This window comes from Acomys minous (assembly GCF_964271855.1).
Source record: "Acomys minous genome assembly, chromosome: 3".
Classification (NCBI taxonomy): Eukaryota; Metazoa; Chordata; class Mammalia; order Rodentia; family Muridae; genus Acomys; species Acomys minous.
In genome coordinates this window covers 135,454,824-135,476,300 of record NC_140485.1, presented here as the reverse complement: position 1 = coordinate 135,476,300, position 21,477 = coordinate 135,454,824, and the positions used below count along the sequence as shown (strand labels likewise).

The 21,477-nt window shown below is 43.7% G+C and overlaps 1 long non-coding RNA gene across 1 annotated transcript in view; it reads left to right on the top strand.

The window, feature by feature from the left end:
- The first annotated feature begins 2,289 nt into the window (after positions 1 to 2,289).
- LOC311593285 overlaps positions 2,290 to 21,477 on the top strand; it is a 187,193-nt gene continuing 168,005 nt past the window's right edge. Inside the window, exons 1-2 of the long non-coding RNA XR_014777650.1 lie at positions 2,290 to 2,398; positions 10,969 to 11,084. This is a non-coding gene — a long non-coding RNA (uncharacterized lncRNA). The remainder of the gene's footprint in view (positions 2,399 to 10,968; positions 11,085 to 21,477) is intronic.

The window sequence follows — 21,477 nt, the reverse complement described above, 5'->3', positions numbered from 1 at the left end:
ATGCTCACTCAGATACTTAAGAGAAAAATTTTGTGGGTTCTACTTCTCTCTTCAAAGTGTATTAGGCAGTTTTTTTTCAGCAGCCCAGAGCAAAATATTGCAGATCACTTGTTTTTTAACGGGTTGCTTTAATCTCTCCTTGTTCTTGATCGACGAGGAACGTTGCCTGTGAGTATGCATGCATTCTGGTACCTGGCACATTCTGTGAGGTGAGGAGCCTCTGTGGGGAGAACACCAACATGACTGCCTCCCACAGAACACAAAAGGTGTCAAAGGAAACTCCCAGTGACCTCACTAAGTGTCAGGTCTGGCGTGGGACACATGCTTTGAACACTGCGCTCTGTGCAGGATTTAGAAGACGCCGTTCTCTATCCCTTCACCTTTTCAGATAGAAAGATGAAATTTTGGTGCTAATGCACAGTGTGCATATTGTATAATCATGCATGTGTATTGGCAGGATTTTGGTGATTAAGTCACCAAGTTAGTTTATATGCATGTGTGACATGTACATGCACATACACATATGTGACAGAGTATTCACATCATAAAAACCCAACACAAATGAATGAAATGAGGTGAAAATGATTCTTCTTCCATAACCCAACCTCTATTGACTGTCATATGTTTTGGAAACAGTCATTTTTTTTTTGAAAATTGGTCCTTTTATACAATCAAACCTATAGGCACATACTACATTGAACACACACACACATGTCTGCTATGAAGTGAACATCATCCAAAAAGTTTTATGTAAGTAGGGCTCAGTAGATAACTGATGGGGCCAAGTATACAGGGGGAAATGCAGGTCCCCTTGCTCAAAACTACAGCAGTGGGAAGAAACAGTGCCACAGCACATGGGAGGTTCACTTTCTGAGTACAGGTCGTGTGTGTAGGAAGCCCTGGGTGGACCTTGAAGTGTGGCTGCTTTTATTATGCAGATGGGAAGCTGGGATGCAAGGCCCTTCAATGCCAGAGTTTCCTGCCCTGGTCCTTTCCTATAGGATGTCACGGTTTGGAAAGAACACCATGGCCAAACAATATCAGTTCCCCAAAAGAAAAACATATATATTTGACCCTGATATTGATCATCTGGACAATGTGAATTTTATATGTCAGAGCTGTTCCAACTTCTAGCTACCAGATGTCTGTAAAAATTCAGAGCAGCCTATTAAATTTAGCAGATCCTGTCTTAATTAGATTAGCTTTTGCACAGCACGAGGGCAGAGCGTATCTCTGATGGGGGGTTTCTAAAGATATCTGATGGAATTTCTTTATGGAAGACAGACTCTTTCATCCACAGAGACTGATGAATGGGGTGGGGGGGGGGGAAGATACCCTACTGTATAATAGTATAGAATTGTGATCATGATGTACCGAAGAAAAAACACAGGCTTTATTTCACTAATGCTTCCTCTTTATTGGGCTTCCAAACAGGGAGGGGGAACAAAGAAGGGGGCAGGACATTCAAAACAACCGGCTGGGAAAACAGCAGAAGGGAAGAGGGAACCTACAGGCAAATTCTTGTCAAATCCTCCAATAAATCTCGAGCTAAAGAGTGCCGAGTGTTGAGGAGCCGGCTAGCGTCTGACTTCTTTATTTATTCTTTCCAGACAGGAAACAAGACTGCACAGTTTATCTTAGGCTGGTCATACGTGATGAAACTCAGTATCTATTCTCTCTCTGTTTAAGGTCGCTAAAACAACTCAGATGGCTGAAGCTAACAGCCGGAAGCCCCCTTTATTTTCACCCTCCTTAATCTGCCATATGCAGATTCATCATGTTTTGTGAGGAAACTACTGGGTGCGGATAGGATAACGGGTCTGAAAGCCAAGCAACTGGTGCGTGGGTCATCTATAAAGAAAACGTGGGTGATTTTTCTCAACTTCAAATGCACCAGAAAGGTCACATTCTCACCAAGACTGCCTTCCTCGGCTGTGGGGTCAGTAGAGAGACTGTGGGAACACAGACACCAAGGACAGGCATTTGCGTGTCCACCTCACAGCAACCCTGCTCATTGGCAGCAGGGGGATTTAGATTTTCAAGCCCCAAAGCACATGAAAACAAGCAAGGAATGCCGGCAGAAAGAACGGCCCATCATTTGCTCCTGAGGCAGGCTGATCAGATTCACATCATATCCAGGCAGGGTTACTAGGCAACTGATTAAATAAACGTGCTGGTCCTACAAGCAAGCTTGCAATTAATTAACTTAACCATTTTCATTTCGACTGTTTTCTTCCCTCCTCTAGCTCAGCCCACGTTCAGATTCGGAAAGGGGGGGGGGGCGGGAATCAGGGATCTTCTTGCAGTCATCATGAGGAGGCAGCTGAGACCCATTTTACCTTCCTTCCTGACTCCTGCTAGTTCACCCACACGCGGAATGACAGAGCTTGCCCAGCAGGTAATTGGCATTTTAAGTAAATAATGAAACATACATGAAAGGCCTGAAAGAGTGCTGGACACTCATCTATCCGCCCCTGAGGTGCTTCCTAGTCACCCCAGTTGCTGGGTAGACCAAGACGGGGGTGGGGGGGAATGCATTATGGGCAATAATTTTAATAGATCATTTCAACTTGGTGTGGCAGATGCCAAGCAAGACCAAGGCAGAAGCTAAATACACATTTCTCTGTGCTGTGAAATGGAGAGGCAGATTCCTTCATGGCCAACGTGGCCAATGGGAAGCAGTCAAGTCATGTGCTGAAAGCTGAGTGGGCAGACTAAGACAAAGCTACCGTGGATAGGCATTCCTGGAGAGGGTCTGCTGCAAACAAAGGGCCAGGAATCCTGGTAATTTTGCCAGTTTGGTCTTGCAGACATTGATTTAAAGTAATCAATAAATGGTATGGGTGAGGTAAGATCATCAAGCCCATTTTCGTCAATCTGGGATTCTGACTGGGTAATGGGAGGCTCTGCAGCATTAGCAAGGGGGAGCAAATGGATGTGGCCGATTCTGTCATGTGGAACGCAAGTCACCTGACACTAGGAAAATAGATGCTGGGAGGGAGAAGGCACCAAAAGGGGAGATTGTTTATGAGTCCAGGAAGTGACGCAGAGTAGGGAGGAAGCATGGAATAACAGAGGCACATTAAACCATGAGACATGTTTGGATGGACCGGGATCGGGGTGGGGTAGACAGGGAGCCAGCAACTTGATTGAGTAGGTGGAGGGCGTGTTCACTGAAAACAAGAGAACGGAATGAGAAAAAGGAGAAAAAGGGAGGCTAGGGAAGGACTTGTTTTTTCTTTTTCTTTTTCTTTCTTTCTTTTTTTTTAGTGGACGGAGAACTTAAGGGTTTATTATTCTTTTTTTAATTTAATTTTTTATAATTTATTCACATTATATAGCAAATGTCACCCCCTTGCTTGTATTCTCCCTCCCCTCCTCCTCCCTTCCCCACTCTCCTCCTCCAGCCCTCTGACCTGGAATGAAGTGGGGGCTCCTCCCCCATCATCTGACCCCAGCCTATCAGGTCACAGTAGGATAGCCTGCTTCCTCTTCCTCTGTGGCCCTTCCGACTGGGGATAGAGAGGGTCTCATTGTAGTTTGATTTATTCCCCTTATGCTTAAAGGGGAATAAATTTCTTTCCATTTCTTTCACATATTTAGTGCCCATTTTTACTCCTTTTGAAAACTATGTATTGAGTTTGTTTTAACATTTAACGATCTCATAATTTGACAGTCTGATGTTTAATTTCTGTGTGTGCTTTTGATAGTTATCTTCTCTAAAGTAAATAGTTGCCCAAGATTTTCTCCTTTTCATCCCTTCATTTTTTTGTCAATCATTTCTTATGCTTTTGAGACATGTTTAAATTTCATGCAATCTCTTTGTGGCTATTAGTGGAAGGTGAGACAAAGCCTTCCAGCTATGAGATGCAGTTGCTATATTAAAAATGCAACAGGCCAGAATCACCCAGGGATAGCAGCCACCACTCTGGAAGATGTGTTGTGTCCTGTGTGCTGGGTCCAGTGCAGTCACCAGTCCCTACTACAGTGTGGAGGAGAAGATGAGGAGGAGAAGGGTTTCTGACATCTGGGACCACACAGGAAGCTCCCAGCCACTGTGGGTGTTACGTAGGCTCAGCATCATCCAGGCTTAGAATCCAAGGCTGCTTGCCTTTGTAAAAGCTGAGCTTACAGTCTTACTCAATCTAGCTATCTCTGTGTAGGTACTACCTCAGGAATCTTTGGGTGAAGTGTCAAGGGTGGCACTAAGTCTACCCAGCATGGCCAGGGAAATGCTATACTACACAGGGCCCGCCAGCTGTAGGAGGATGCTTCTGTAGTTACTGTTAACCTATGGCACAAACCTGATACACTACTCAGGGCTGAATGTTTACTCCTTCATGTTAAGAAATCGTTACAGCATTGGTTATTTAACAGAATGCCTCAGGCCAGGTGCTTTATAACTGACAAAAGTTTAGATCTCAGGCCTAGAGGTTGCAAGTCCAAGATCAAGGCACCAGGCCATGTCTAAGGAGGGTTTGTGTTCTGGCCTATGGATGGTGCCTTCTAGCTGTGTCCTTACGTGATGGAAGGGACAGGGGATCCCACAGGCACATTCATGAGGGTAGAAGTCCCATTCATGAACACGTCACCATCCTGACCTCATCTAACCAGTGACCTCCTTGCAGTTCTGCCCACCAATGACATCACACCCAGAAGCGGAGGAATTGGGGGAGCCCACACATTCAGGCTAGGCCATTGCCTTTGTGTGCTGAGTTTACTGTTTGAATACTTCTTTATCCAAAATAATTATTTGCTCACCCTCCCTCCTTCCCTCCCTCCATCCCTCTCTCCCTTCTTCCTTTTCCCTCCTCAGCTTTCTTTGGTCTCTGTCTCCTTCCACCCCCACTCTGTGTAGGTGTGTTTCTGTCCTTTCCCTCTCCCTCCCTCCTCCTTCTTCCCTCCCTCTCTCCCTCCTCTCTCCCTCCCTCCTCCTCTTCCTTCTCACTGATCTCATCTCTCCAGCACAAATGCTGCTAAGAATTTCTGAGAAGCCATCCTGTGCACATGACACTGTTCACTTATAAGGGCCATTTGTGCTCAAGACTGATAGCCAAGCCCTCTTTAACCTGGCCTCTTAAAATGCACAACCATGTGCTTCCTGTCTGTCTGATGGGCAGAGCCTTGTGCTCTTGAAACTTCTTCTCCTTCTGTGGGGAACTGGAAGAAGAGGTGACTCGCCAATGTTTGGGGGAGAGAAGCTCTAAAAAGGGTGACTAGAAGGAAAATGGAGCAGGGAAGAACTTGTTAGCCATTTTAAAATATAATATTAAAAGTGTCATGGTTTACTTTTTAAAAACAACTTGAATTTTTTCTTTTTCTTCTCTGCTGTTATTTTTAAATTGGGCATTATCTTTTTTACAGCATTTTTTAATGTTTCTTTTTTAACTTATACATTTATATTATTACACATGAATAAAATAAACTACATACAGAAGGAAGAACCACAAGACATCTTAGCCCCTAATCAACTAAGTTTAATTGTAAGACTAAACTATCTGGTCTTCAACTTCATTAGAGACTTGAGAAGAAATAAAACTTAAAATACCTGAGTGAACCAGGAGTGTAGGTTAGCAGCTTCCAAAATGAAAAAAAATTACTGAGACAGTTTACTGCCTGACAGTTACCCAACACTCTCTATAACATTGGAGCATCATCTTCAGCCTTCTAGCCCAATATATCTGACATACATATTTGTGTAACGTCTGACCTCAGCTTACCCAGTGTCCTCTGTACTACCTGTAACCTCTTCCTCTGTGACCTGGCAAGGGCACCCTGCCCAGGGGGAGGTGAACATTAGGAGGCCTGAGTCCATGTCAGAAGTAGTCTCTACTCCCCATATTGTGGGGACCACAAGGAGACTGTGCTGCCTATCTACTACATCTGAGCAGAAGGTCCCCATCACACAGGGTCCTTGGTTGGTGCATCAGTCTCTGTATTGTAATGTGGTTAACCTGAATTAAGTGGTTAATATCTGCTTATGAGTGAGAATATGCCATGTGTGTCTGTCTGGGTTTGAGTTACCTCACTTAGGATGATTGTCTCTAGTTCCATCCATTTGCTTGCAGATTTCAAAATTTATTTGTTTTTGAGAGAAGAATAGTATTCCATTGTGTAAATGAATGACAGTTTCTTTATCTGTTCTTCAGTGGAGGGATGTCTAGGTTGTTTCCACGTTCTGGCTATTATGAACAAGGCTGCTATGAACATAGTTGAGCAAATGTCCTTGTTCTATGGTGGACCCTCTTTAGGGTATATGCCCAGGAGTGGTATGGCTGAATCTTGAGGTAGACTTATTCCAAATTTCCTGAGAAAGCACCAGATTGATTTCCAAAGTGGTTGTACAAGTTTGCACTTCCACCAGCAATGGAGGAGTGTTCTCCTTTCTCCGCATCCTCACCAGCAGGTGCCGCCACTTGAATTTTTGACCTTAGCCATTCAGATAGGTGTAAGAGGGAATCTCAGGGCCGTTTTGATTGTGCCTTGTCTTTTTAAAGTCCACTTGTGTATTGAGTGTGTGTGCTCTCTCCTTCCAGCACATGGGTTTCAGATCAGCAGCCATTGTGGCTAATGCCTTTATCCAGATGCATCAGATCTCTCCCCTAAGGGCTTCATTTTCCTCTCCTCCCGCTGCCTCCTTCCCCTCCCCTTCTCCCACCCTTCCCTCAGCCCCTCAGCTTTGTACAACCCCACCAGACACACACACACACCTTTCCTGTGTGTGGACATAGTCACTCCTTCCCATGTCCCTCCACACATCTTGGGCATTAGCATCTAATCTGATTATCTTGTTGTTGCTGTAATTTTCACATTTCTGCAATATTGTATGAATTGGACTATGATGTATGTAACCTTAAGGACCTGCAAACCCCCGCACTGAGCATTTTCTCCAACTGTTCATCTGTGTTGTGTGCAAAGTTTGTGGCTAAGTGGTATTCTATGGCATCGGCTGTGATAGTTTAACTGTTCACACACTATAGAGCAAATATACAGGTGACATTTGGGAATAACTGTGGACGGCTGTGATCACCGCCATATACTGTTAGGATTTGCAACTATAAGGGAGTGAAACGTCCCTCAAGGCATGAGTGTTTTAATGTTTGGTTTCTAGCTGGTGGCACTGTTGTAGGGGGTTGTGGGCCTTTAAGAGATGGTGTCTTGCTGGAAGAAGTGGATTATGGGAGAAGGGACTGATTTTTATGATCCTTCCATGTTTTCTTCCATGTCCCTACTTCCTGACCGCTCAGATGTGAGCCACAGCCACCATAGTCAAGCGCTGCCTCTCGCTACCATGATAAGCCCTATACCCTTCAACTCTGAGGCAAAATAAATTTTCTTTTCCAGGTACCTCTAGCCAGGTATTTTATCACAGCCACAAGAAAGTGATAAATGAGGAATATGAATACCTATATGGAAATAACTTTCTCTGGGACAAAGTACAGCTCCCTGAAAGTGCAACCATGATTCAAATTCAGCATCTAGGTCTTTTGAAATGTAGTTTAGCTGATTGTTAGGTTTTGTATAAGATATACATAATTTGTTATATTTTATTTTTGTCCTTGTTATTTATAAAGTATTTTATTTATTTTAGGTAGAGTCATTTTTTTTTTCTTCTATTGGCTCTTTTACGATCTTTTGCTTTTTTGTTTGTTTCTGTTTTTGTAGCAGTGTTTTTCTGTGTAGATTGGCTGTCCAGGACTCACTTTGTAGACCAGGCTGTCCTCAAACACACAGAGATTCACCTGCCTCTGCCTCCCTGAGTGCAGGGACTATAGGAATGCATCACGGCACCTGGCTAGATCTTTTGTTTTGGTAGTCTTTGGAGATATTTTCTTTTCTGCTGAAGTTTTTAAAAACTGCTTGATTTTTTTTAAAAACTAATTTATTTCTATGTGTATGGGCTTATATGAGTTAAGCTCAACATGTGTATTCTGGAGCCCATGGCACCTTGAAGAAAGTGTCATTTGATTTCCTGGGAATGGAGTTAAAGGCAGGTGTGAGTCACCCTGTGGGTGCTAAGAATCAAACCTGGGCCACCTGCAAGATCAGCAAGTGCACTTAGTTGCTGAGTCATCTTTCTAAGAGAGGGGGAGAGAGAATGTGTGTGCATGTGCTGAGCGTGTGTGTTGGGGGGGGATGGGATGAGGTCAGAGTATAGCCTGCAGGAGTTGACTCTCACCTTCCAGCTTATGGACCCATAAGGTCAGAGACGAAATTGGAGTCTTCAACATGGCAGCGAGCGCTTTAATGCACTGAACTTTCTAATCAACCCTATTTGGAATCTCAAAATTCCATGAATTGTAAGATTTGTTGTTTCATCCTTTGTGAAACCCCTCCCCCCCTCCCGTTATAACCACATTCACTTTTATTCTTTGCCATTAGTGTTCTCTTGAAATCTGGAAGTCAGAGCTTTCCCTCCTCTGTTTTCTGCTGTTAAAAAAGGCATCTTCAGATTTGCTCATGTCTTTGCTTCTGTTGGCTTTCTCATGGTTTTAGTTTGGAAACCCTTTGTTGGTGTCTTGTGTACGTGAGCACTGTTCTTGGGTTGGTCATGTGGCTTGTGTAGTATCCCTTGTTTATCTGTCTGCTCTTTTTGCCATGGCAGGCGAGCTCATGCTTTCGAGTGCCTCATTGATGTGACTGCCTGGGTTGAAGATGTGTCCTCCCCAGGGACTCCCTGTTTGCCTAAGACTGATACTCTAGGGAGTCTGCAGTCTGCATATGGTTCTGTGCTGAGTTCTGCACTTCTGAATTCCCAGGCCAATTAAATAGGTAGACTGCAACCCGGGAGCCACATAAAAGCAGAACCCTTTACAAGAATAACTCCAGAGATTTGTTTTTAGCTTTTGGTCTGTTCAGCCTGGGAAAGACAGACTCAAACATCATTATGTACACTGCATGGATATTTTCTATCACCTCAGCACACTGGTGCTGATAGAAAGAACAGTTTATTAAGATGTCTTTATCTATATCCATTTCAGAACGAAGAGGTTTTTTTTTTTCTCACCTATCGGGAGGTCTGAACTAAAAGCAGACTGCTAGAAATTGTGCTCGGCTCAAAGTCATGCCCCTTTCAAAGGTCAACCTACATCCAACAGGATAGGAAATCTGGGTCTCCTGTATCACAACACAGGACAACTTTGAAGGCTCCTCCACGGTGAGAGCTGCCTGTGAAATCTGCCATACCCTTTGTGATGATCGGCTTTACCGGTAGACTTGACACAACCTGGAATCACCTGGAAAGAGAGGCTAAATAAGGAATTATCTGGATCGTGGTGGCCTTTGACCCTGCCTGTCAGGGAATGGTCTAGATTGTTAATTAATGTAGGAAGACTGAGCTCCCTGTGGGTGGCACCATTCCCTAGGCTGGGCCTCCTGTGAATGGTATTTGATCTCTTTGATGCTGACTGTGGTGTGACTAGCTGCTAGAGTTCTTGCCTTGCCTTTCTGAAATGAGGGGCTGGCTGTACTCTGGAACTGTGAGCCAAACAAGCCCTTCCTCCTTTGTGTTGCTTCTGATCAAGATATTTTTTTCAACTAAAGTGAATAAAGGCAGAGCGCTCGGCTTTCATGACCATGCCTGTGGATGACTTCAGGTCTCTCTGGCTATACTTCCTCTGTCATGTGTCCAGAGATCCTCATTTTATGTCATTCTGTGGCCAATAAGGCTTCTGTCACATGAGGGCTAACCATCACTTGATTTTCCTTTTGGGAGGGGAGGGGAGGGAGGCAGAGGGAGAGTGCATATACCCGTGTATTTGTTGGTGTGAAAATACATATACATATAAATATACATATATAAAAATACATACATATATAAAATATATATATATATATATGGATGGATAAGTGTCTATATGTGTGTGAACCCCAAAGATGAAAGGTCTCATCACTAAGTGACTTTCTCAGTAGCTTCACCCCCTTATCTTCTGTGATGGATTCACTAAACCTGGCACTTACTGAATGGCTAGTGAGCCTCAGAATTTCTTTGGTTACCTCCTCCCTTCTTAATTCAAAGGTTGCGCATCTGCTAAACTCAGGTCATGATGATGTTTCTTTGACAATCACTTGACCATTTGAGTCAATTCCCCATTCTGTTTCTGCCTTAGTTTTTAAGACAGGCTCTCTTGCTAAACTTGGAACTTGTCAAATCAGCTAGATTGGCTGGGCAGCAAGTACCAGAGATTCCCCTATCTCTGTCTCCCTCATGCTGGGATTGCATCCATGTGCTGTTGCAGTTGCATCCATGATGTGCTGTTGCACATGGCTTGTTGTATGTGTGCTCTGGAGATCCAAACTCAAGTCATCACAGTTGCACAGCAAACGGTTTACTGACTGAGTCATTTCTCCCAATTTTCACTTCTTAACATCGTGTTTATTCTGGGGACTTTGCTGGGTGCATTGTAAGTCCAGCTTTGCAGGAAAGGAATGTTGCTCTTTGTTGGCTCAGTGTTTCTAGGTACAGTGTAATGACAAGATTTTATATTCACCGGGGTTGCACATGTCAGCACAAATGACTGTCATGAGGGAGCCTGATGGGATAATTGTGTATAAAACTATTATTGTTGTCATTGAAGGTCCCAGTGGTCCTTCTTAAAAGCATCCATGTTAATCCTCCTTTTTGCAGATTTTGTGGGTGTGTTTTGTAGATGATTTTTGTAGACATTGGCCTTTGGGAGCAAAACTGTCTCAAGCCAGGGAGTGTAGCACATGGTCCAGCTCAGTGTGGGATTCCTATGGTGGCAGCTTCTCCACTCCACTGGGTGGTGAAGTGTTTGCTCCATCCCTCCGGTTTGACTCGAGGCAGCCAATTACCTTATCTTTTCTACAGTAGAAGGAAACCATTAGCTTTTCCCTAAGGGATACCTGTAGCCATCCCCTTAAGTAGAGCATTCATTTAAAAATCAATTTAATCAAGTCTTAATTTGAACATAATAAAACAAACTAATTTTAAATATACCTTCATAGGTGCTTTGACAAGTTCCTGGGCCCACGTCGTCACCACCATGTCAAAACAGACCATGTCATCCACCCTTGCTTCCTGTGCCTTTCTTGTCAATGCTCCTGACACCACTGGCCACCAGGTAACCACTGATGTGTCCTGATTTCATCAACTCTGCGTCCATCTATTAATGCTTTCAATTTGAGCGTGCAGAATATGTACCTGTAGATCTGCTTTTCCCCTGCTCACCATTACATTTGGAGGCCCCGACGTGCTGTATATGCTGATAGTTTATTCCTCTGCGTCACTGAGTCATGTTTTATGGCACCATGATTCTTTTTGTCCTCTCACCAGCTGATGGACCACTGGGCTGTTTAAGATTTGGGATGGATAAAGTGGGTGCAAATACTTAAACTTCCCTATAAGCTCTTTTTCTATGTACCTAAACCCCATTTAACTTGCAGATCATATTGCTATTGCATTTCCTTTGCGGTGTTTCATTGTTATTGCTTCTGGAATCGTTCAGAAATTATCTCGTTGCCCAGGACAGCCTTGAACTCATGATACTCTTATCAGAGCTGCCTGATTGGAGGCATATGACACTACACTTGGCTCTTCTAGGTAGTTATCTGATGAGATACACTAAGCTATGTTACGTCACTGAGTTTTAATTTTCTGTAAGAAAAATTGTCTGAGTCGCATATGAAAAAAAACAACAAAATTTTGTAGAGATTTTTTTCAAATATTATTCTAATTATTGCTTTTATGTCTGCCTGTCATTTTCTGCATACTTAATTGCTCCTGTATATCTCTGTGTAGTGCCAAATAGCTTGGAAACCATTTTCTTTCTATTTATGATTTAAGTTATTTCTTTCAACAAAAATATAAATTTTTTTTTCTCTAGCATCCCTTCCTTATGATACCCTATGGCTCTTTTTCTGTGTGGGGCTTGCATAAAAACTACTGCGTATTCAGGGATACTTATCAGGAGACAGGCAGAGGAAGGCCCGTTTACCTGGGGAACAGGACTGAGAGAAAGAAAAGAGCAAGGCCGGGCTTGTGACTGAGGAATATGGGGCTCAGACTAGAGGACACGAAAGGCCTTCCTCAGTGATGGAGGGCAATAGGCATAGTGGGGCGATATTATTAAAAAGTTGAAGAAGCATAAAGCCAAGCCAAGGTTATATTCTAAAAAGGATTTCTCTGCTCTGTTTCTTTCTCATCTCCTCTTACTCTTGGTACCCTGGGCTGTGGCTCCTCCCTGGCACATCTTAATGAAGCGGCTGAACCGTGTCCACCTGCCCAGGCAAGGTTTCCTCCTCTCAGTTTTACAGCCATCAATGACCTTCACTTTGCTTCCGGGAAGTGTCTCAAAACATCTCCCTTTAAGATTCTGTGATTGTATTGCTTTTCCATCTTTATTTTTGCAGTCTTCAATAGGTAAAAAAAAAAATGTTCTTCTAAAATAGTGTTCTAGTTCCTGGACCCTTTTGAGTGATCCCTTATGTAGGAAAAGATGGGAGAAAGAGGGGGAGGTAGTGAAAAAAGAGGGAGTAAGAGAGATAGAGTAGGAACGGAGGGGTGAATTTGTAGATGTGATTGGTTCGAATGTCCTGATATGGAAATAGTTTCCTAGCTTAACAGTTGAGCCCTAAATGCCCTTGTAAATATCTTTAGAGAGGCGACAACACATATAGATGACAGGCTGTGTGAAGATTGCACAGACAAAGATCTGAAGCCTCTGGCTTGTAAAACAGAGTGATACAGCTACGAGCTGACAAATGCTGCAGTCTAACAGGAGTTGAGAAGAGGCAAGGAGTGAACCATCTCCTCCAGCCCTGGCATGAATGTGGCTCTGCTGACCCCACGGTTTCAGCTCAATGCTACTGGTTTGGGCTTCGAACACTCAGAACTATGAGAGAACACATCTCTATTGCCTTAAACCACCTAGCTACCATTTTTTCTTTTTTAAAAAATTATTTTATTTTGTGCATATACATTTATATTATTACACATATATACAATAGATTACCTATGGCAAGAAGAACCGTAACACAATCCAGAATTATGTAAATGTTACACTCTTAGTGTTTTGGCTATTTGTATTTGACTGCCTTGAAGAAGACATTTTTCCCATCTTGGTGCATCTAAATTTTTGAATGTAAATCAATCTCCATCACATATTGCCATTATCAACTTAGAACACCTATCTAGACCTAAACGCATCTTAACCCCTAGAAAATTAAACTTCATTATAAAACTAAGCTACCTAGTCTTCAACTCTGTCAGAGACTTGAGAAGGAGTAAACTTGATTACCTGAGTATGCCGGGAGTGCAGGTGAGTAGCTTTCCACATGAGAAGATGACCAAGACAGTTTGCTACCTGTATAGTCACCCAAAACCCTCTATTATGTTGGAGCATCTTCTTCAGCCTTCTGGCCCAATATATCTGACAGACATATTTGTGAGGCAGGAACTACTGAGGACTTGCTTACTCTGTCTTGGCAGAATTTGGCCTTCGACTCTGCCTGCATCCAAGCTTGCCCTGTTTTTAGGCAGAATTCTGTCTGTGGTAGAAATGAGGACCTTTTGCCCAGTGGCCAGTTTGCCACATTTGAAGCCAACTCCATAAGGATGTTCTTTGATGCTCATCATCCTCTTTGAGGTAGGCTGGGTGTTTCCAGGAATTAACCTGTCTCATTGTCAATGAATCTTTAAAGTAATAAAAACATTTAGAACAAAAAGTAGATTAGTGAATCTACTCCTCAACTTAATGCCTCAATTGTCCCTCATAAGATATTTTTATTTCACTGATATAGAATTTTATATATAGATGTGTAGGATAGATTAAGCTTTGTCTCAGGTGGAAGCAGTCTTGACGGGCTTTATCCTTGGGACACACCATGAATACCTTGTGAGAGACTGTTTGGAGCCTTCCTGGGCTTGGAATTCAGGAAGCCTACCTAGGAACCCCACCGTGGCTATTGTTTTCCTAATTGACTCTCGAAGGGAGAAGGGACCGCCCTTTACATATGACTGGGAAGAGGTAGAAGGGAAGAGGAAGAAGGCACAAAGAGAGAGAAAAGGACTGGACCAGCTCGTGAGACTGAGACACCTAAGGACCCGTCCTGCCGAACGGATTCCAGGAGGTTTTAATCTTCTGTCCCTTTAACCTTTTTTTCCTTCTTGTATATACTAGTTGGGTTGTATAATAAAGTTTAATTGTTAATAAACTGAGCCAACATAGATGCAAAATAAGTTCTAGATACAGTGGTATAGAATTCAAATGTAAGATTGTTATTCACACACAGTTTATATATATATGTATATATATATTTCTACTCTAATATGAGTTATTGTACCCATATAACTCAATTATAATACAAGGTTTACTTCCAATGCTTTGAAAGTGCTATTAAGCTGTTTAGGAGAAATAAGTTATACAAATTAAATGTTAGTAGTTTAAATCATGGTCATGTCAATTGCTAGTCTACTTGTATCACAAGAATGTACATCTTAGGTACAGCAGATAGATATGACTCTATAGAAATACAAGGTCTTCAGAAACCTCAGAGACATGCAGAATATGGCATTTAAAAATGTTTTTATTACTTTAAAGAGTCTGGCTACCAATTTAGGGTCAGTCGCTACAGCAACCACAGGGAACTGACACCCATGAATGCTACTAACGCAGCATCTCACTTGTTTCCTGTTCCGTGGCTGAGTTGGATGTTATCGGAGCTACTGCAAAGGGCACCCAAGTTTCTGTGACTAGATGGCCTGCTTGAAGAAAGTGAAGGAGCCCTTGTTGTGTCCTCAAGACTTCCACCCTCTCATGGGTTACACGGAGTCCTCCTTGGGTCTGACTCTTAGAGTGAGGATATACTTATAGAAAAAGCACCAATTCTTGCCCTAACCCCACAGGCTTTGCCTGATGGGAGCATGTCCTCCCCCTCATGCTTCCTGGTGCCTTATCCTAAAAAGATGTCCTTGTGGTCATGGTCCCCACACTGCTGCCTACTGAAGTGTCCCGTAAGGCACCAACTTTTTCCTTTATCATGCCAAATTCTAGCTTCCCTTAGGCTTCACGGCCCAACTAGTAGTGAGGTCATTGAGGGCTGACAAGCATAGGAAATGCTCTTCTTTTTCTTTCAATGCGAGGGGGAAGATGCATGCAAGTGCAGAGCAGGAGCAGAGGGCCCAGATCTGAAAGTGGCAATGTCAATCTTATGGACATTAAGTCTAGAAAAATTCAAAATTGCTTCCTTAACAAAGCAGACACAGCCTTGGGAGTGAAAGCAGCTAAGGCGTCACTGGGAGGAGTGGTGATGAGTGGGCAAGTGGAGGGTGGTTTGGAGATGGAGCTCATGCACACACAGGCAGGCCAGCCTCCCTCCATGAGATGCTCTTAGTCCTCCAGGATTGTGCTGATGCTCACAGAACTGTTCGGCTTTCTGGTGTGTGTGTGTGTGTGTGTGTGTGTGTGTGTGTGTGTGTGTGTGTGTGTATGTGTGTTAAAAAAAATGACTTCCTCTGGTCAAGTTTGTCATCTCTTAGACCAACATCCTCTGGGATGCTCACAATGACTTTGCCATGAGTATCCCTAACAGTGTAGCCTCGCCCCAGGGACATGGGGATGACTGGACTCTTGGGAGGTGAGATGACAACACAGCACAGGGCTATATTAGTTGGGGCGGAGGAGAAATCATTCTAAACCCTTTGTACTTATATACAGGTTAGTTTGTGATGATAAAAATAAAATCAAACAAACAAAAAATAACAACCAAACAGAAACCTTCAATAGGCCCTTGTCCTCATAAGCATATTAGTCAATAAGCAATAAACGCTGTGTGGAGACAAAAGACTTCCTCCTACTGAGAGACATCTTAAGTGTGGCCCTCGGTGGTGGAAAAATTAGAGATTGGTTGCTGCTGTAAATCTCACCAGGACTGTCTCTGGATAAATTCTTTCTTAGTCCCATTACTCACTTTCTGCCTTACTTAGTTTTTTAAATTCTTTCATAAGCGTTCACTCCCACCCCCTCCCCGCACCCTGTCCTTGCTCACCATATAGTGTGTGCCCATTGAGTGAGGGGGCAAGCATAGAAGTGCAAGGCCCTCAAGTTACAAAGTGTTCAGTGTACACGGGCATCCTGTGGAAGGACATGTGCCCTGTGACAGCTCATCTTGTGTCATCTGAGACCACACAGTCTACCTTCTGTCCCCTACAGTGGATGGGCTCAGCCAAGGGCAGGCACTATTTTCCCTTTATTGCGTTTGTGTCTCCTGTAGTACCTGGTGCCCTTCTGGGCCCATGGCGAGTGATTCAAGGACTTCTTGAGCTGATTTAAAATTGCCAGCATGAGACATAATTTAATATTAAATAAGCCCAGGCAATTAATAAATGATGACTGCACAGCTCCATACCCGCACACTTGCTTGCCAAAGGTTTGGCATGTGTCTGAGTGTGTCGGAGGGCTGCAGAAGACAGATGCTTTTGTTCTGGTATAAATATGGGTGTGAGGTGAGAGACAGTCTGGACCTCAGAAGGTTTGGAGAGACGAGAAGAGTTGAATTTAGCTGTGTCTGTAGCCAGGGTCTTTGTCCGCGTGTCTCTGGTTTGAAGAAATTGAATCTCAACTACTGTTTACAGCGGCACCAACTTCACTTGTGCATCTCAGTGTGAGCAGACACTTCATTTCTTTTCCACGCCATATGAATAGCATTATAATATGTTAATGAAAATTGAAATGAAAGAAAAGCGTGGCCTGTGATTCACCCTCTCAATGAGTGGTGCTTTCATTTCTCTGGGTTCTGTGTTTGCCTCTCACATAAACACACCTTTACTTGGAGATGAGAATGTGGGCATAGGCCCATACTCTTGTTTCTCATTTAACGATTTATCACCGTCCTTTCTCTCTGTCATGACAGTGACTCCTGGCCCTGCAGCATGCATGTGTTTCTTGAATATAGCTTTGCCAATTTTTTTTTTTTGAGGAGGGACACTGGATAGATGGAGCTGTGCATCCTCTGGAGTTGGCAAGATCTGCCCACCACACAGAAGTCTCTGAGTGCTGGCTAGGGGCTCACAGGACCATGGAGGCTGGAGGCTGAGGGAAGACTGTTCTTGAGATTGCACAGAAAGGCTGATTCTTCTGTTTTCTCTCTAGCAAAGGTCTGGTTTGTGTTAGCTGTGGCCACGGGCTTCAGAAGGCCAGCTCTGTCACCACTGGGCCAGTAAGACACCTGTGTGTTCTCTGTGGCCAGGTAGGGGAGCACAGACAACCCCTGCCTGACTCTGGCAAGAAGAGGCATCCAGGGGCCAGATGTGTGTCCAGAGCAGATTGCTCTGATGGAACTTGGGGATCCCTGGTGTTTTGCTTATTTATCCTGACCTCCGTGTCTGCTACACAGACCACCCCGTTTATTTACTTTAGACTCCACCTCCACTGGCTTCCATGAAAGATTTGAAAGACCTTACCTACCACACCACAGACACAGGCACAGCTTGCATATTGTATGTGTCCCTTTTATGTGGGCCTGCGTAGTGTGGCATGCACAAGAGGAGCCCAGGAAAGACAAACAAAGCTTAGGAGGGTTGTAAAACACACAGAAGCAAGCAGGTGAGCGCGGCCATTATTTCTGAACCAGGACACACCAGGAATAAGAAATACACACTGTACTATTCCTTGGAGGAAATGATGCATGAAGTCAGTGTTATTAGAGGCCCTGGGGGATCCCTCTCCTTATTTGTTAATGTATCTCCGGCTGAAATATGCCAAGGCCTGACAGCGCAGTGGAAGGATTTATATGACCTTTCAGGAGCATCTGCTGTAGAGGGGACCTTCTGTTTTGTCCTACCATAAGCCTACACCATAGTGAATTTTCTGTTTCCCCTCTTTGTGTGTCCTTTTTTAAAATCCTCTTTATGTACAGCATTTGACACTAATACACATGTCCAGTATAAATTGAGCATTCCCCCCAGCCATCTTGATCACTTTCCATTTTTCCTGAACCACTTTTTGGTTGTGAGCGTTAGCCTTTAATGGCTGAACCATCTCTCCAGCCCCTGAACCACTTTTTAAAAATTAATTTATTTATTCACCTGACGTCCTGATTGCAGCCTCCTCATCTCCTCCCAGTCTTCTCCCTCATACACTCCTCCTTCCATTCTCCCCTCTCTCCTTAGAGAAGGGGAGGTCCCCCATAGGTACCAACCCCCCCCCCCCCCGATGCATTAAGTCCCAGCAGGACAAGATGCATTCTCTCTCACTGAGGCCAGACATGGCAGCCCAGATGCCTAGGGGAGTAGGGGAGTAGAACCCAAAGGCAGGCATCACTCTCAGAGGGACCGAGCTCCAGTGTTTGGAGGACCCACATGAAGACCAAGCTGTACATCTGCTACACATGTGCAGGAGGCCTAGGTTCATCCCATGCATGATCTTTGGTTGGTGGTTCAGTTTCTGTGAGCCTCCGTTGTCCTCTGTTAGTTGACTCTGTGGGTCTCCTTGTGGAGTCCTGGACCCATCTTGCTCCCTCAATTGTCCCCCCCCCCAACTCTTCCATAGGACTCTCCAAGCTCTGTCTAGTATTTGACTGTACGCCTCCACATCTGTTTCCATTAGCTGCTAGATGAAGCCTCTCAGAGGAGCTATGCTAGGCTCCTGGCTCTAAGCATAGCAGAGTATCATTAATGGTGTCAGGGATTGGTTCTCTCCCATGCGATGGGTCTCAAGTAGGACCAGTCTTTGGTTGGCCATTCCCTCAGTCTCTGCTCCATCTTTGTCCCTGTACATGTTATAGGAAGGACAAATTTTGGTTCAAAGGTTTTGTAGGTGGGTTGGTGTCCTTATCCCTCCACTGAAAGGCCTGCCCGGTTCCATATCTCACACTGTTAGGAGTCTCAGCTAGATGGCCTCCATAGACTTCCTGGAGCCTCTTTTATCGTTGGTCTCTGAGAAGTACCTCCACCTCTGATTTCCATCGTCTCACTCCTCTGAGCTCACTCCCCCACTCTTCCTATTCCTAATCCTCATCCCTGATCCCCTCCCCATCCCTTCTCCTACCCAGTTCTCCCCCCACATCTACCTCCAAAGCCCCTTTATTTCCCCTTCTGAGTGGGATTCAAGCATCCTCCCTCGGGCCCTCCTTGTTACTTAGCTTCTTTGTGTCTATGGATTATAGCATGGTTATCTCCTAGTTTATGGCTAATATCCGCTTAAAAGTGAATACATACCATGCGTGTCTTTTTGTGTTTGGGTTACCTCATTCAGGATGATATTTTCTAGTTCTATCAGTTTTCATGTAAATTTCAAGATGTCCTTATATTTAATAGCTGGGTACTATTCCATTGTGTAAATGTACCACAGTTTCTTTATCCATTCTTTGATTGAGGGACATCTAGGCTGTTTCTAGTTTCTGGCTATTATGAATAAAGCTGCTACGAATATAGTTGAACAAGTGTCCTTGTGGTGTGGTGGAGCATCCTTTGGGTATATACCCAGGAGTGGTATAGCTGGGTCTTGAAGTAGAGCTATTCTCAATTCCTGAGGAAGTGCCAGATTGATTTCCAGAGTGGTTGTACAAGTTTGCACTCCCACCAGCAATGGAGGAATGTTCCTCTTTCTCCACATCCTTGCCAACCTGTGCTGTCACTTGACTTTTTGGTCATAGCCATTCTGATGTGTAAAAGATGGAATTTCAGAGATTTTTTTTTATTTGCATTTCTGTGATGGCTAAGGACATTGAGCATTTCTTTAAGTGCTTCTTAGCCATTCAGTATTCCTCTATTGAGAATTCTCTGTTTATCTCTGTACCCCATTTTTAAATTGGGTTATTTTGTTTGTTGGTGTCTGATTTCTTGAGTTATTTATGTATTTGGATATTAGCCCTCTGTTGGATATAGGGTTGGTAAACTCTTTTTCCATTCTGTTGGCTGCTGTTTCATTCTATTGACAGTGTCCTTTGCCTTTCAGAAGCTTTTCAGTTTCATGAGGACCCATTTATTAATTGTTGATCTTAGTGCCTGGGCTGAGATGTTAGTGCCTCAACCGCTTTTTAAATTCTTAATCTGGGGACCTTGCTCTCTGACTCTTGCAGTTGAGGTTAATGTGTTGCGGAAAACGCCTATGATGAAGGAATGTGCGTGGTTGCTGCTGCTGCTATTTCTCTTGACATTTCTGGAGTGTTAGAACAATGCCTACAAGTGATGGCAAGTAACCCCACCCAGGAACACTGAGCATCTCCTGGGGCCAGGGAGCCATGTGGAATTCCTGACATTTGTTCCGTGCTCTGATAGGTTGAGACTCACGATGTTCCCTCCATTTGATATCACTTTGTATTTAATGCTCTCTGATTGGGGGTGCACTTCCTCTCCTCTTTTCTCCTGCCAACATTTGTGTCCCAACCAAATAAGGTTTACTTCAGCCTTAATTTCAACTTCACATAAGAAAGGAAGGGCAGTTTGCCAAGAACTGTGTCTAAGGGAACCAGTGACCATGTTGTTCTCTCTCTCTCTCTCTCTCTCTCTCTCTCTCTCTCTCTCTCCCTTTTTCTCTCCCTCTGCCCCAAGTGTGTGTGTGTGTGTTTCTATGTGCTGTATATGTGTGTATGATAGAAATATGGAAAAGCACACACACACATATACACACACACTAATACACACAGAGATCCTTTAATAAATACGTGGGATATTGCTTCTTCAATCTTCAGTATGATAGCAGTGGGCTGTATTAGTTACTAAGCAAGACAACTTATAGAAAAATATTGTATCTGGATTATGGCTACAAGGGGACAAGACCCCATTGTGGTGGGGAGGCATGACAGCTAGCCAAGCAGCAGATATGGCAGCAGGAACACAACTGCAGGCATGAAGCAGAGAGAGCAAAATGGAAATACCTCAGAGCCAGGTTCCGGTGGCATACTGCCTCCAGCAAGGTCATGCCTACTCAACCTTCCCAAACCGTGCCACCATCCAGAGAACAAGTGTTCAAATAGCTGAGCCTATGGGGAACAATCTCATGTAAAGTGCTAAATGGATCATTATAGATGTGTTAGTATTCTAGTCAACTTACGACCTGAGCGTCATCATATTTACCCAGGCTTCCACCCATTTGTTTATGCATTAATTCAATGTTTACCTATTGGTTGTAACTATTAACTTTAGAGTGTGCTTGATGGCCTGTGTTTTCCCCTTAGTTTTGCTGCATTTTTATTGTGGGACATCTCTAAGTGGCAGTTGATTGTCCCTTCCTAAACAAAGGTACTATGCAGCTGTTGTATTTCCATGTCCTCAACAATTTTCTCCTGAAGAAAGGACCTTAGCCTACTAAGACACATATAAGATTCTGGTCTTTTGTATGTAAACATACATTTGGAGTTGGTAAACTTATATTTGAACCCTGAAATTATCATATTTTTATATTTGACCCTCATTAAATTATTTAGCATGCTTGAGATCCATATTGTATACCCATAGTGGCTTATTCTCTCTCTCCCTCTCCCCCCCAATCCCTCTGCCCTCCATTTCCCCCTCTC